Raw genomic sequence first — 15,706 nt, 5'->3', positions numbered from 1 at the left:
ATTCTTTCTAAAATGTTCAAAGGATTTTTAAAGACAGAATCACTGGGTCTTGGGAACTGGAAACACCTTTGCACAAAAGTGTTTATTGAAGACCATGGAGGTGGCTTGATAAAGATAGGCCTTTGCAGCCAAGCCCGGTGAGCTGAGGTCTATCCCCGGATCCCATGGCGGCAGGAAAGAACTGGCTCCTCGAAGTTATTCTCTACATATGTTAGGTGGCATGTGTACACACAAAAACACACGGGTGGGCATGTGCACACGCACACGCACACGCACATGCACACACACTACATTTAAAAAAATACAAATAAATGGGTTGGGGATTTAGCTCAGTGGTAGAGCGCTTGCCTAGGAAGCGCAAGGCCCTGGGTTCGGTCCCAAGTTCCGAAAAAAAAGAACCAAAAAAAAAAATACAAAAAAAATGTTTAAATGTTTGTCAAGGGGTTGGGGAAATAGCTCAGGCCAAGGGCTTGCTACACAAGCAAAGGGATCTGAGTTCAGATCCTCGACACCCACATAAAAAACTGGGCACTGGTGCAGGAAACTGTAACCCCAGTGCTGGCATGGTAGGAACTGGTAGCTTCCAGGGATTTGCTGGTCAGTCAGCGTAGCCCAGATGGCAAGTCCCAAGTTCATTAAAAAAAACTGTCTCAATTAATAATAATAATAATAATAATAATAATAATAATAATAATAAAGATAAGAATACACACGACGATGACCTCTACCCTCCATGCACTCACACAAGTGAGCACACCTGCATACACACCTGCACAAATGCACTCAACACACACACACACACACACACACACACACACACACACACACACACATTTAATTGAATAAAACTGACTATTAGTCCTTTTCCTGCTCCCCAACATGAAAGCAGTCAGACTACTGTTAGCGGAATTACTTGTTTCCTCTGTCTCCCTCCCTCCACTCCCTTTCAGCAAGCCTCCTCCCAAGCCCAAGACAGAGCTCACGAGCAGGGAAGAGAGGAACAGCACGCAGGCCTTGGCAGGTTCTACCCTCTGGAGGTATCCATTTTTTCCTGGCTTGGGGAAAAACAGGCCAAAAACCATCCAGACCCAAAAGGCTCGCCTCTCAGCCACCAGAGGAGGAGGAAGAGCGTGGCCTGTCGCCTGCCCTCAGCCTGTGTAGGAGCCTGTACGCAGGGCTCACAGCAGGCTGCAGCACTGAGGCTGCCCACTGCCTGAGCAACACAAATGCAACATTTCCCTGGGGTCTGCCAAGTTCTCTGCACAGTCTAGCTCTTGAACAAACATTTGGCCGGCTCAGCCGGGAGGACAGGGAGCAGGGTTGGGGGGTCTTCTGTCCAGAGTCCCAGCGGTCCTATTCCTAGGCAAATGCACTGAAGAGCTCTTAGAATAGACACAGAAGAAAGGCAAACTGAAGTGCAGGCGGCCCCAAACCAGCAAATCACCATCGTGTGTCCTGTAGCGTGTGTGCCCTCTTGGAAGCTCAGAAACATTTACAAGCAGAACCCTTAATTCACTTCCAAATCCAGCTTCAACTCCTGGGTGCTCCTGACTGTCTAGGCAACTGGTGCTCTAAGTCCCCAGAGATGGGGTGTGGCTAGAGTTCCCACGAGCTCTCTCTCCATGCTGTCTCACCAGTGCGGGGAGACATTGGCTGCACCCACCATGGTGCACCACTGTTTGTCAGACCCAGCACTTTCCAGCACTTGGCTCAGGGACTTTGTGGACACTGGGATGCCCTGCTGGTTTCCCAGGAGGGGAGATCTTAGCCTGGGGTTTGGTGTGCACACACAGAAGACTACCGGAGACAGAGAAAGTCCTAAGCCTCCTGCTTCTTCCTCTTATCCTTCATTAACAAGAGGACCAGAGGAATTACCAGTGCTCTGCCTGTGCGACACTCGCTCTCGGGTGGCTGCCCTAGAGAACACCATGTACTACGCACACTTTGTCTGTGGATAGTTTCTGGGAGCTGTGGTCATTAGCAGGGAGAGCCGCATGGGTGTCTAATTAAGCAATCAACAGCAAATGCAAAACCGGTTCAAGCTGCCTGCCAACAGCCACCCAGGAGCCTCTCACAGACAGCTCTCTCTCCCCTAGCTTCCTGGAAAGGTCCCTGTTGTTTGCCTGACTGCAGAGAAGTGTCCTGAGCTGCCCTCCTACAGACTTCACACTCCCACAGGGTGCAATTTCTGCAGCTCACAGTATTAATCAGGCTCCTAGAAATGTGGGTCTGGCAACCCTACTGGGTGGACAAGTGAAGGGGTCTAGAGGAATAGCCTTCTGAAAGGCTGCTTCCTTGCCTGACCTCTCTACCTGCCCCCAGAGCCCTGTCTGGCCACTCTGGCAGTTAAGGTGAGGATGCGTGGGTGTGCTCAAGACCAGGATGAAATGGCCCTTCTTACCAACCCGTCTTGGGAGAGCACCTGGCTCAGCTTGTCCTATTTCACCTTTTAAATGGAACGTCCCATTTGCTCTGGGAGCCTGGGAGGAAGGGAAGGGTCCTGTGAGGAGAAGTTTTCTTCTTTTAGTCTGAGTTCTCCCAAATCCTATCCAACACTTGTCCATGAAATAAGGAAGGGAGGATTGGAGAGATGGCTCAGGGGTTAAGAGCACTGACTGCTCTGCCAGAGGTCCTGAGTTCAAATCCCAGCATCTACATAGTGGCTCACAACCATCTGTAATGAGATCGGATGCACTCTTCTGGTGTGTCTGAGGAGAGCCTCGGTATACTCATAAAATAAAATAGAAAGAAAGGAAGAAAGAAAGGAAGGAAGGAAGGAAGGAAGGAAGGAAGGAAGGAAGAAAGAAAGAAAGAAAGAAAGAAAGAAAGAAAGAAAGAAAGAGGAAGGGAAGGGAAGGGAAGGGAAGGGAAGGGAAGGGAAGGGAAGGGAAGGGAAGGGAAGGGAAGGGAAGGAAATAGTCTGTGAGCAAAACCCAGGGGCACATCAGAAAGACTAGACTGGCTTTACCAAGTCACCACTCCCCCAGCCTAAGCCAGTCAACTGTGAGGAACAGACACCTGCCACTGTCCTGTAGCAACACACATCCCAAGCACAGAGCGAGACTTCTCCAAACCCTTAGCCTCATGTCCTGTGCTGTTCCTGGGGCACATCCATCTTCTTCCTTGTGCCTTATCTCCTCGTGCAGAGGCTTTTACCCACCTGTGCCCTGTCTTACAGTGAAGCCTGAATTGATACCTAGGGTTGGGGTGGGGGTCCCAAAGGGACAATACCTAGGCCACAACTGGGAACAAGGGACAAGCCTTGCTTCAGGGACAAATCTAAGTCTTCGGGGCTCCAGCCACCCCAGCCCACACCCTCAGTGCCCTCGTGCACTCTCAAGCCTTGCCAGCTCACCTCAGAACTCTGACACACACTCTGCCTTTCCTGAAGAAAGGAGAGGGCAACTTCTGTTTCTGATCACTGGGCCCTGTCCAGCCACATCCAACTGCAGAAGCTGGATTTAACCGGCCATGGGCTGATACCACGAAGGGTTTGAAATGGATCCTAGGAGAGAGTTTATTACCCTGCCATTAAGATTTACAAGTAAAGAAACTTCCTCCAAGAAGGAGGGTAAGAGTTAACACCTATTTTCACATGTTACTGTCTGGTTCGGAAAATCTCAAACATTTCCCCTTTCTCCTTGCCTGCCAGGCCAACACAAAACTCCGTTTGAAGTCTCAGGCCACCTTGGTCCCCATTTACCATTTGCTTATTTGCTTGACTGCTTAGTTTTTATTTTTATTTCTTTGCTTTTTGAGACAGGATCTCACTATATATCCATGGATGTCCTGGAACTCACTATGTAGACCAGGGTGGCCTCAAACTCACAGAGATCCACTTGCCTCTGCCTCTCCAGTGAAAGACATGTGCCACCACCAGTGTCACTCTGGCAGTGAGGCCAGTCTTGGGTTAGCGATCCTCCAGCCTGATCCGTCTGGTGCTGGGATACCAAGCGTACACCACCCATATTTTCCCGTCTGCCACCTGATGCATGGATAATGGGTGTGCGTCACCGCGCCCGGCTCTCCCCTCCTCTCCCAAATGCTCTGTGTGAATGTTTTAAGCAGCTGAATGGAACTCAGCATCTTCATGTTTCCTCAGGGGGCCTTGGTATTTCTATCCCACCACCTGCAAAGATTCCCATCCCTTTTCCACTGGGTGGCCCATCCCTCAGCCATTAGAGAAAGCCGTCTTTTAAAGTGGCAGATTCCAGCCACATCGATTATCTGGTAACCAGAAAAACTTCTCCAGAAAATAGTCCCTGACCCCATCCAAGACATAAGTGGGCTTGAAATCTCCTAGGAAAAGTCAGTGGACAATGGTTCTGGCTGAGCTCAAATGCTATTTCCTCCAGGGATTCTCTCCAGCTGTTCAGACCCCAGAAGTCCCTACCACGCTGAAATGGCCACACCACAGCCATTTATTCCATGGGTGCGTCCTAAGCAGTCTCAGCGACATGGACACAAACAAAATAAATGAAGGAAGCATCCTTTTATCAGGGGCAGTAGTGACAGCTAGAATCTGGGTGGAGCCACGAGGTGCTTGGGTGCACATCGTGGGGACAGTGAAGGGGCAGGAGAACATTGCAGGGTAGAAGGTGACAGAGGGTGACAGAGGTGACAGGCACGAGCATTGTGCCCTCTGCTGGAAATCTCTACAGTGAGAACCACCTTCTATCTGCACACAGGAGTGCTGGGAGGGCAACTGGGCAGCCTCTGTGTGTCTCACACTGTATGCAATGCACACAAAATGGCTTCTGCTCGGCGGTAGTGCCTCATGCTTCCATGGACCTATGCTGCCTCCCTCCCCACAGGAAGAATCTGCTCCTTCAGGGGCAGCTAGAACTCTGAGATATTTTTCTAACTTCTAAACTCATGGACAGAGGAGAATGATGGGAAGAGGCCCAGGTTGGGTGACCCTGGCTTTCATGACACGGAGTGAAAAGGGAATATCAGGGCATTCCTGAATCCACAAGAAAACCACTCTGGACTAGGGAGAGAGCTGTGGGACACTTAAAACAAGGACACAGGAGATGCTCACCAAGTCCCCAGTGTCAGCACAGGACATCTCTACAAAACCCAGAGCTGGCGGAGCCCCTCTCCCTACTCCAGGGATGACAACTTAGTGAATGCATTCCAGGAAAATGGAAGAATCTTCCGGAAAGCTACTGTCTCCTTGGTTGTCCATCTTCTCTACCCTGCCAATCACGGCTTTGCCCTTTTTGTAGATGGCTAAGATTTAAACCCATTCGCAGAACCCTGGGGAAGTTAAGACAGACCTCAACCTTGCTAACATAACTCATTCCCCGTCTAAGTGTGATGGAACCCACCTGTGATCCCAGCACGTGGAGGCTGATGTGGGAGGACGGAGAGTTCTAGGCTAGCCTGCGCTATACAGTAAGACCTTGTATCAGAAAACCAAGGTCTGGGGCCACAGCTCAGTGGTAGTATGCTTGCCCGATACAAACATGTTACTAGGTTCAACCTTCATCACCAGACAATAGACAGACACACACTCCTCCCCGGAAAAGTCAGCGTGGCTGAACTGTCGCTACAAAGCAGAGAGACAGAGGGAAGGCCACACATGCTGTCTCCCAGAGTGGGAATTGCTCTATTGATCTGGGGCTAAAGAACGGAGGTGCCAAATGGTGACCCAAGAGAGGAAGAGCATGACCCCGTGACCCCGTCTCTCTCTTAAACACTCCCATCCATCACGAATGGAGACCGGCTGCTAGACCGGCTGCTGACAGGGCCAAAGCACAAACCACAGACCCGACTGGAAGGTTCTTTCCAGCCTTGTCCGAAGCCACAAACATCTCTACACCTCTCTCCCTAAATGCTCTCTTTAGTTTCAAAACAAGAATATGATCTAAACACAGACCCTGAGGTGCCAAGCAGGAGACACCACTGGGTTCACAGAGTAGCTCTAGAAGCTTCCCAGCAGTGACCTGCTATCATCAGGGCACAGAGTAAGGCAGAACCCAGCAACAGCCAGGCCTCTCCTATGAGAACGCACACATTGCCCATCTGGGAGTGAAAGCCCGGCCCAGCTGACACACCTGGACCTCCCCTGCCAACTGAGCCTGGGCTCTTCAGACACCTCCCATCTGACGGTCACCGAGCACCTCTGCAGCTGTCCAGCCCAACACTGCTAGATGTCCATTAAAGCCACTGCCCTTGGGGTTCCCTAACCCCCCTCTCCTGTACAACATCCCGTAGAACTCTTTAGAGCGTGCTTTTCTAAAGGACACTAAATAAACAATCGGCACATGTTTCCTGTTTTGTTTTTGAGACAGGGTTTCTCCAGTAGCCCTGGCTGGCCTAGAGTTTGTTATGTAGATCAGGCTGGCCTCTAACTCACAGAAATTCATCCTCTGCCTCTCTGCCTCTGCCTCTGCCTCTGCCTCTGCCTCTGCCTCTGCCTCTGCCTCTCTCTGCCTCTGCCTCTCTCCGCCTCTCTCTCTGCCTCTGCCTCTCTCTGCCTCCCTCTGCCTCTGCCTCTGCCTCTCTCCGCCTCTCTCTCTGCCTCTGCCTCTGCCTCCTAAGTGCAGAATTAAAGGCATACATCACCATACCTGGCCATTTTTTAATTTTGTATGTATGCGTGTTTTGCCTGCACGTATGTTTGTCACAGATGCTTCATGAGTGCTAGGACTCAAACATGGATCCTCTGGAAGAACAGCCAGAGCTCTTAACTGATGGGTCGTCTCTCCAGACCCTTATTTTTTCAGTTTATTGAAAGAAATGGTAGAAAATCTGAGTGTGCCCTGTGCTTAGTTAAGAGGGTGTGCTACCTGTGACTTCTTAAGCACACATGGGGTTAATGACATAAGCCATGGAGTGTTTGAGCAACGGGCTTGACCAAGCTCTGTGTGGGGCTTTTGACACTTCCCCGCTCAGGACACAGTTATTCCTGCACATCCCTGCTTACCAGGAATGTGTTGCTTCATGAAGGGGACAGAGAATAAAAAGCCACCGTGTGAGAGACTAATGCCACATAGAGAGTCAGATCTCCAAGCCTCAGGCTGTCACAGGGACTTGCCCACTGGCTTTAGAGCAAGTGACGGGGGTGACTGATAAGCAGTATGTACAGAGGGCTGAGGACAGTGCTAAGTGCTTTCCAAATCCACTCATCTAATCCACTCGACAGACAGCTCCTATCCTGGTTTTACAAGTGATGACACCGAAGCACAGAGAGGTTAAGTCACTGCTCAGCAGGGCCAGGATTTGAACTCAGCCTCTCGGATGTGGTTTCAACCACTGGGCTGCACCTGTTTTACTTTGCTACCAATTGCTCTTGGGGAAGAAAGAAAACGGGACCTAAGATGAGGTTGCCTTTGTCCGTGAGAGGCGTGGTCTCACCTTAAAACCAAGCAATATGATGTTCTAATTGCTGGGATTCGGGTGTCTAGAAGGTTCCACCACCACTACAGATAGTGCACCGTTCCCAGCCGTGGCCACAGAGGGCTCTGTTAATGCAGTGGAGCGAGCGCAGTCAGGGGTAAGTACTAAAGAGGCAGGGTCCTTGTGCTCCTGCTCATCTGCTCCCCAGTCCAGACACATCGGGGCAGCCAACTTCTCCCTCAGCCAGCCCATGAGGCCCAGGACTTGCAGGGCTACTCAGAGTGAACATCACTCAAAGAGAGGCTCCTGGTAAATGGTCACCTGAGCCACCTCCCAGCTCTCTCAGCCCACCCCTCACATTCTCCCCACCTATGCCAAGTCCCGCCCAGCACGATGCTCTAGGTTCAGCCCCAGGGGACACCAAACAGCGTATTAGGTGGGATGTGGAAGGAGGAGAGAGACAGCTGAAGCAGCGGTGGTCATCTCTGGACCAGAGGGCAGTGCTGGGAACAGGAGGAGAAACAGGCATCTCATCTTGTTCACTTTATGGACCGTTCGTTCATCTCCTCCCAAAGGACAGCGGCCAACATCTGCTCTGTGGGCAAGCCTGGCCATCGTTTGCATCTTATTCAGTGACTGGCCTCAAATGCTTTTTTCCTTAACAAATAGAGAAACTGAAGTCAAGCAAAGGGAGTTTCTCATTGTCACCAAATGCGAGATATAAGTGTGTGTGTGTGTGTGTGTGTGTGTGTGTGTGTGTGTGTGTGTGTGTGTGTGGTGGGGGCTGGGGGACCCTGTTCTGTTCTCTTACAAATTTCCTACCCCTCACACCAGAGAATGAAAGGATGGTTCCTTTCTCTTCTGACTTTTCCGTCACTCTTGCTCAGGAAATCTGAGTGGCTCTCGTCCTCCCGTATGGCAACTGTCTGTATGTCACTTCTATCAAACCTGCCAAGTACCTCCAGCTGGCTGAGTTTCCCTCGTCCCAGTTTCCCCCGTCCTGGTGTCTGGCATGTGACTGCAGAGTCCACTGGGGCCTCTCACACGGGGGTTATGCTTCTCAGGCCCAGCCTGTGTCTGTGGGTCGGATGGTGTAACGAGGGTGGCATGTGATCTCTGCTGCTCTAACAAACTCACAGAAACAGCTGCTCTGGGCTTTCGTGATGGGATGATTCAGGCAAAGAGCGGCCCAAGAGTCTCCCCTATCCCCCAAGGTGAGGGTGAACTTTAGAGGTGCTTCTCATGTGAGGAGCCTTGCTCCACCACACGACCCATCGGAAGCACTGGCTGGGCTGTGGAGGGGTCCCAGGCCAGAGGAGGATCCTGTAGAAAAGACCCTGGCAGACTCAGGCTGCTCTCTCCTTTACAAGAAGCAACTAGAAATCCTTACTTAGTAGCCTGGCTTCCCTCTTCGGTGAAGAGACAGGAAGACTTCCTGACAGCCGTGACACCAAACCCCTGTGAGCCTCTGCACCACCCCCTTCTGAAATCCCACTCCCCCCCCCACCCACAGACCCTCTGTACAAACTGATTCCCTGCTCCACACACACCATCGAGGCCCACTGTTGTAAGGCACGAGGGGCGGCCTGGGATGGGCAGTGTGGACGGATGGAGAAGGAGCAGGGGGCCTATCTGCATCTTCCAAAGCTTCAGAGCGCTGCCTCTGCCCTCTGCATCTTACCTGGTCTTTTGAAAAACAAATCCTCAGCCACGCCAGGCATGTGCCAGGCACCGAGCACCTGGGGAAGGAGATGGAACCTATTCCAAGGGATCTTGTGACTCCTTCTGTGTTCCAAAGAGCTGGGGGAGGACAGCCAGACTCCATCACTACTGACTCTTTCAATGAACAAAGCTGCCCTTGATGGCCAGAGGGCAGGCTGGGGCTAGCCAGAGGTCACGGCTGTCCCACAAGGACAGCAGAGAGTAAGTGATGCAGACCAGACTGCTTGGGACTGAGAAGCACCACAAAGCAGCCACCACAGATCCGATCAGGGCGCTCACTCTGACCCCACAGCAAATACCCTCTGTGTGCTCAGGCAGGTTACACAGCCTCTCTGATCGTCAACTGACTGCACTTGGCCACCACAGAATGGAGTCGGAAGAGAGGGAGCAAGCTGATTGTGCCTTAGGCCTACTTAACAGTCTTTAAAGGGTGAAATCCTGTCCTCTGGGGTAGAGGGTGGAACAGGGGTGGGTGTGGGGGCAGTCAAAGCTCTCAGAATTCCACTTCCTTCAGCCTGAACCCTCCCCACACTTCCACACGCATCCCAGCCACAGAGTCTCCTGCAGAAGGCTCCTTGTCTCCTGGTTTCCTAATCTTTTGTTTATGAGCCCATCTCCCCTGCTAGGCTGGAAACATCAGAAAACCCCAGCTACATCTTCCATTTCTCAAATCTGAAAGGCTCCTGTTTTGTGCCTTACCATGAGGATAAGGGAGGTTTGGAGCCTGTGCCCCTTGTGCTGAGGACAGTGTGGACGGAGCAACCCTACCTGTCACTCGGGAAGCTGGAGTTGTCCTGCAGAGCCTCCAGGCCCCTCCACTTTAGCAGAAAGCTAAAGATTGAGACTAGGCTGAAAACACCAGCCACCCCAGCTCCTTACCACGTGTACAGGGGCACCGTCCTCATTGCTTTAGTTAGATTTTTGGCAAAATCTTATTACTTTGACTTTATAGATTAAAAAAAAGTGATATCAGAGAAGGTAGGGAAGTTGCTCGAAATCACACAGCAGACAACAGAGCTTACATAGGACCCCAGGTCTGTCTGGTTACCCGTTCCTAATCTGGTTAACCTCCTGATGCATACCTCAATTGCAACTGCCTGCGTGCACCCAGTCTTCCTGCTTAAAATGAGGATCTATTCACCTCTGGCTCTAGGACCTTGTGACCTTCTGGGAATTCTCTCCCGCTTCCTGCTCATGGCCAGGCTCCCACCCTGTCTAAAAAGGCCACTGGACTCCACATCAGACCGCTGCCCCAGCCTTCATAGGGTCACAGTGCCATTGGTCAGTGCCACTGGTGTGAGGCACAGGCTGGGGACTCGGCAGGTGGTTTCCCCAAGGTCACTGCTAAGAACCATCAGTGTGGGAGAAGCATACCATGGTGCCTTAGGGGCTCCCCCAAATCACCCCCCCACCAGCCATAGCTACACTCCTCACACTGTAGCGGCCGCTGCTCTGCTCTTCTGTATTTTCCTCCCTCAGAACCTAAGTGGCTGCTGCCCATGTAAATCTCATCCGTATGCCTTCGTCCCTTTCGTTTGGCCGCTCCTGCCCCAGTGCACAGAAGAGATCCTCCATTCTTGGGATTTTGCCTGTGCCCATCCATCCTGTAGTGTCTCCTGAAGGATACATTATTCTTCCCACCCTAAATCTAAGCCACCTCTTCCAGGAAGCCCTCCCTCATTGTCTGTGTCCGAGCCTGACCTTGCCGTCTGTGTCTCCACAGAACTTAATCTCCTCCTGCCTTTACCGTGTCTGGAGCTGTCATGTGATGCATCCATTTGACAAACATTAACTAGAGGCCTACGCCATGTACCAGCCGTCTACTGTGCAAATGCTGGGCACCAGACACTGGTCCCTTGGGAGACCTGCGCTCAAAGCAGTGATCTTCAGACCATTTCCAGGGAGAAGCTCAGCTCTGTGCCTGGACTGCACTCTCCCAAGGACTGTCTCCTCTCTATTCCATCAAGCACCCGATTTACAAAAGACTTCTGCTTTTGCACACTGGCATCCCCATCTCGTTTTGACGGTGCAGTCACTCCTACAACACAGGACAGGCAGAAGATGTTAGGGGACTGGAAAGACAGGAACACCAAGGCCCAGAAAGATGAAGGACTCTGCCCAAGTGCCTTCTGCTTGCCAGTTTGGGCATACAGAGAACTCAGGCCACATGACGTCCACAGCCAATCTCCTGTGGCCCAGACCATGAAGCTGAGAGCTTTGGAGAGATGGATGGGACCAAGTGAGGCCCACTTCTCCCCCACTGCCTCTGTGATATCAACAGAGGCAGAGAGAAAGTCAAGGTAAAGCAGGTATTGTTAAGAGCCTAAAGCCTTTGCCACAATCATCCCCGAATTCCCAGAACAAAGGCGCGGTGTGTGCTTGTCACACATGGAGAGAACTTGTGGACAGACAAACGGCAGACGGTAGACAGACGCTATCTAACTGCAACAGAATACGTGCTTGTGTGGGGTGTCATCCTAAAAGCAACGAGTTCTGTCTCAGTGGCCTAGTAAGATCGCCACGCGGCCACCTGCCTTCTGTGTAGAGGGAGGAAACAGACGAAACGAAGCTAAAGCCCTTCTTCCAGGCAGAGCAGGGTGTGGGCAGCGATCGGGCTGAGAGGCTTCGGAGCTGGGCTGTGGCTCCAGCAGCCAAGTGTGAGGAAATGCCAGGCCAGACATGCGTGGGTTCCGATCACGAGTGTAGTAACTGAAAACTAAAGGAGGCCTGAGCCCGAGGCTCTGTGGGAGCCCTCATCCTCCACCCTAACCTTAATATTGCAGTGTAACCCAGCCGTACTTCCTCAGACACTGTGAGCCTCCTTCAAGGCCAACCACTAGAAGCCGGAGCTTCCTGAGGGTCAGTTCCTCGTGGGCCAGTTCTCACTCTCGTGATGGGCAAGCAGCCCTAAGAGACTCAGGGTTGTGGACCTGAGGGCATCGATGGAAGGGTATTTTTTATTTTCAGGATTGCACATGTTGAAGCAGCAGATGGGATTAAGGAGGGCCGGTTAGTGTTTGTCGCTAGGGACAAAGACACGCTACGGAGACTTATAAATAGGGTAAGTCAAGGAGGCTACGTCGTGAATAACCCCTTTATGGGACAAGAGAGGAAGGGCAGGGCCAAAGAACAGGACACTGGAGCTCTGGCCACTCTTGGGCCCCAATCACAAGTGTACTAAGGAACAGACACCAAGACAAGAAAATTGAGTCATTGCTCAGACAGAAAAAAGAGCCAAATAGGCTGGATCATGGCTCAGTGGAAAAGGCCCCAGGTTCCATCCCCTTGATAAAAACAACAGCAACAAAAGAATCTCTGAGAGAGCTAAGAATGAAGGGGAAAAAAAACGCTCTGGAGAAAAAGAAAGCTCCAAGCCAAGGGCTTTATGTCTAAGGTGCTGAACTGGGAAGTGGAGTCTGGGCCTGGTGATTTAAAGTGACCCCTGGACAACAGTTAGGAGCATGTTGGGAAAAAGAGACTGGAAATCAGATGAGTAGAAGACACTTGGCATCATTGCGGAGAGAAGAAACTCGGATATAGATTTGACTGGCATGCTCCACCACAGAGAGGCAGGAGCCTGCTCCACACTAGGCCTCAGCTAACCCGAATGCTGTCGAATGCAGCTGTGTGGATGTCACAGAGCTCCTGGAAGACAGGAAAGGCCTGTGTGGAGCATCATGGGTAGGTAACATCCCTGTCCATCGGTGAGTCCAGATCTCTGAGGTCAGCTCACGGGAGACAGAAAATACGTGGTAAAAAGACATTTTTTTCCTTCAGTGAGCAAAACAGAAATGGAAACTGGGCTAGGGGCTATCTGAAGGACAATTTCTAGACAGTGACTAACTGTCTCCATTTTCCTGGGATTAAGGGGAGTTCCTGACACACAGGACTTTGATCAGGAAAGTCCTGAACAAACCAGGATGACTTGGTTATCCCATTAAATGACTCATACTTGATAATGTCTCTGGGTTGTTTGATAAAGAACTAGTGGAAACCACATGGGCTCTTCTTGCTCAGACGAATCTAGAACTCTGTCCCCAGAGTTGGGAGGCCTTGCGTCCAAATGCCTGTCCTGAGAGTCCTAGGGCACATACAACCCCACCTGACGAGATAGTTGACTACTTGGGGGGTCAAATGACCATTTCACGGAGGAGGCATATCAGGTATCTTGCATATCAGATATTTACATTATGATATTACAATAACAAAATTACAGTTATGAAGAAGCGATGAAAATAATTTTAAGGCCGGGGGGTCACCACAACATGAGGTATTAGAGAGTGGCAGCTTTAGGGAGGTTGAGAACCACTGCTCTAGAAAGATCTTTTTGGCGACTGTTAGAGTGGTTTGTGCAAACGCTACAATAGCGTTTGAGCTGGGTGTTGGGTGGCCACTGGGCATCCACATGTCCACGTGGTCCCTCAAGGATCTTAGAGAACAAATACTGGAAGAAAACCACAAGAAGAAGTAGCAACAGCCACGCCAAGCTATCAAAGTCAAATGCAGGCTACTGTGAGCATGTAGACCCTCTGTCTACAGTAAGCACAGCTCCTCACCATGTCCAGCCCCTCAGAGTCCAGCACAAGCAGCCGAGCTGCCCCCAGCTTGGGTCCACTTAACTTTCCTCTGCATTGCTGTTGAGGCAGGCTGAGCACTTGTGTCCAGCCCCTCGGTGGCCAACTTTCTCTGCAGCTCCAGTTCCATGCCTCCTCCTGCCAGCTGAAAAGGAACTGAGCTCCAACTGTGTCCTTGAGCCTGTGAAAACCAAAGGGCATTCGTGGACACCCAGATCCCCTGTCCCTAGAGCAGGTTTACCCTGTTCTTGGGCCAGACAGGAGGAACGTGGCCTTAAAAAGTCTGAAAGAATAAAGCTCCCCTTTGCCTCTGCACATCACTATCCCTCCCACATCACCCAGTGGACACCCGAACGACGTGACGACAGGGACAGCCAAAAGCAACAGCAATGCCCCAACAGAGCATGCTGCGCTGCGTCAACCTCAGTTTACGCTTAGAGCACATTACTAACCAACTGCCTTGGCTGCCAGATACCTAAGGACCGGCCCCCCTTCCAGCTTCTTCATCTGTCCATTCACGCCTTCCCTAACAGTCCTTGAGAGCTTTCCCTGGACTGAGCTAGGTACTGGCACCTGAGCACAAGTCCAGCCTGACCTCACTGAGCCTCCTTACCCCCATTACTGCCATTTAGCTCCCTTCTTCCCTTATGGGTACAGATGAGTCAAGACCTGCCCATGGCTCACACCCTGAAGCTCTGTGCTCAGGCAGAGAACCCTCCAGGTGATAGCCAGCTCTGCACAGCAGCCTGCAGCAGGAGGATGAGGTAAAACAGCTCCTTTGTTGCTTCTCCCTGGCCTGGGATAGAAAGTTCGGGGCTCTCTGTTCACATATGTGAGTCACATGGCTGGCTCCCTGAAGAAGCAGCTCTAGGATGCTCTGGGCAGGAGCCCAGGGAGAGAGAAATACAATGTTGCACTTGCTCACAATACATACTCTCCCTCCCGGATTGCTAGAGACAGTAGCGTCAGGGCTCCCTCATTATCTAGGCTTCTTTTCCGCCCGGGTTCTCTCTTTCCCTCCTGGTGTTGTCCTTCTCCCTGCTTCTCTGTCTCCCTCCTGAGGCCCACCTTGTACCTCCAGCGGCCAGCATGTGAGAAGGCGCAGGGTTAGCCAATGAGAAGGAGCTGCTGGTTGGTTATAAGAGTCCTTGAGCTCTGATACTTTTCCTGGCTGGAGCATTTGGCCCATTTAACTCCAGGAGGTACTGACAGCCTCTGCTTGATTGACTTCCTTTTCTGCCCAGCAGTTTGTTGTTTCATTTTCTTACCACAGATTTCCATCTTCGATCTGCAAAGGCAGATGGGTGAACAGCTGAGCCAGGCCTCGGGGACCTCAATTTCTCCTGGGGAGGAGCCTCATCCACCCCATTCTCCAAGCCCAAACCTCAGGGGACTTCCTCGAGGGTAAGAGACAGCCCAGGCCTCCAAGATGGAAATGTACCAGGAGCAGGTCTAAGCTAAACACTGGTCCTCCTCACTCCTTCCCTGTTTGATCCCATTCCTCAGAAAAGGACACGGCAGCTGCGGGGCAGCCAGATCCTGACCCAGGACAGTCATAGCCTTCACTCACTATAACACAGAGAGTAAGAACCCTGTCTTCTTTAGACACAATGCCATTGTCCTAAAAATTGGCGTTAACTTTCCGATGGCCAGGAGGAAAAGAATACAAATTGCTCCTGAGTTCTGCATGGACCTCCTTGGTGAGGGACAGAAAGTAAAGAAGGTAGACTCTAGTCTCCATAGCGTACAACCAACTGCTGTCTGTCAACCTCTCAGGTGCCAATTGCCAAGAGAAGATTTACATAACAATGAGGAACAAATAGGTGCACTATGGCGTCCCTTGCACCTGCTGAGTTCTTTATTTAGTGGTCATAAAATAACAGTGTGTGGTGGTGGGCACCTTTAATTCCAGTACTCAGGAGGCAGAGACAAGTGGATCTCTGTGAGTTCAAGGCCAGCTTCTCCTACATAGAGAGGGTCAGGCCAGCCAGGGTACATAGTGCGACCTCATCTCAAATATTTATAATAACATTATTATAATAACTAAGGCAGGCAGAATTTAGCTT

At 51.3% G+C, this 15,706-nt stretch overlaps 1 protein-coding gene across 29 annotated transcripts in view; it reads right to left on the bottom strand.

Moving 5' to 3' along the window:
- Plekha6 (pleckstrin homology domain containing A6) overlaps positions 1-15,706 on the bottom strand; it is a 140,105-nt gene that overhangs the window by 81,145 nt on the left and 43,254 nt on the right. The window lies entirely within an intron of this gene.

Source organism: Rattus norvegicus, chromosome 13, assembly GCF_036323735.1.
Source record: "Rattus norvegicus strain BN/NHsdMcwi chromosome 13, GRCr8, whole genome shotgun sequence".
NCBI lineage: Eukaryota > Metazoa > Chordata > Mammalia > Rodentia > Muridae > Rattus > Rattus norvegicus.
Note: the sequence above shows the minus strand (reverse complement) of the source record. Positions and strands in the feature narration are given on the sequence as shown.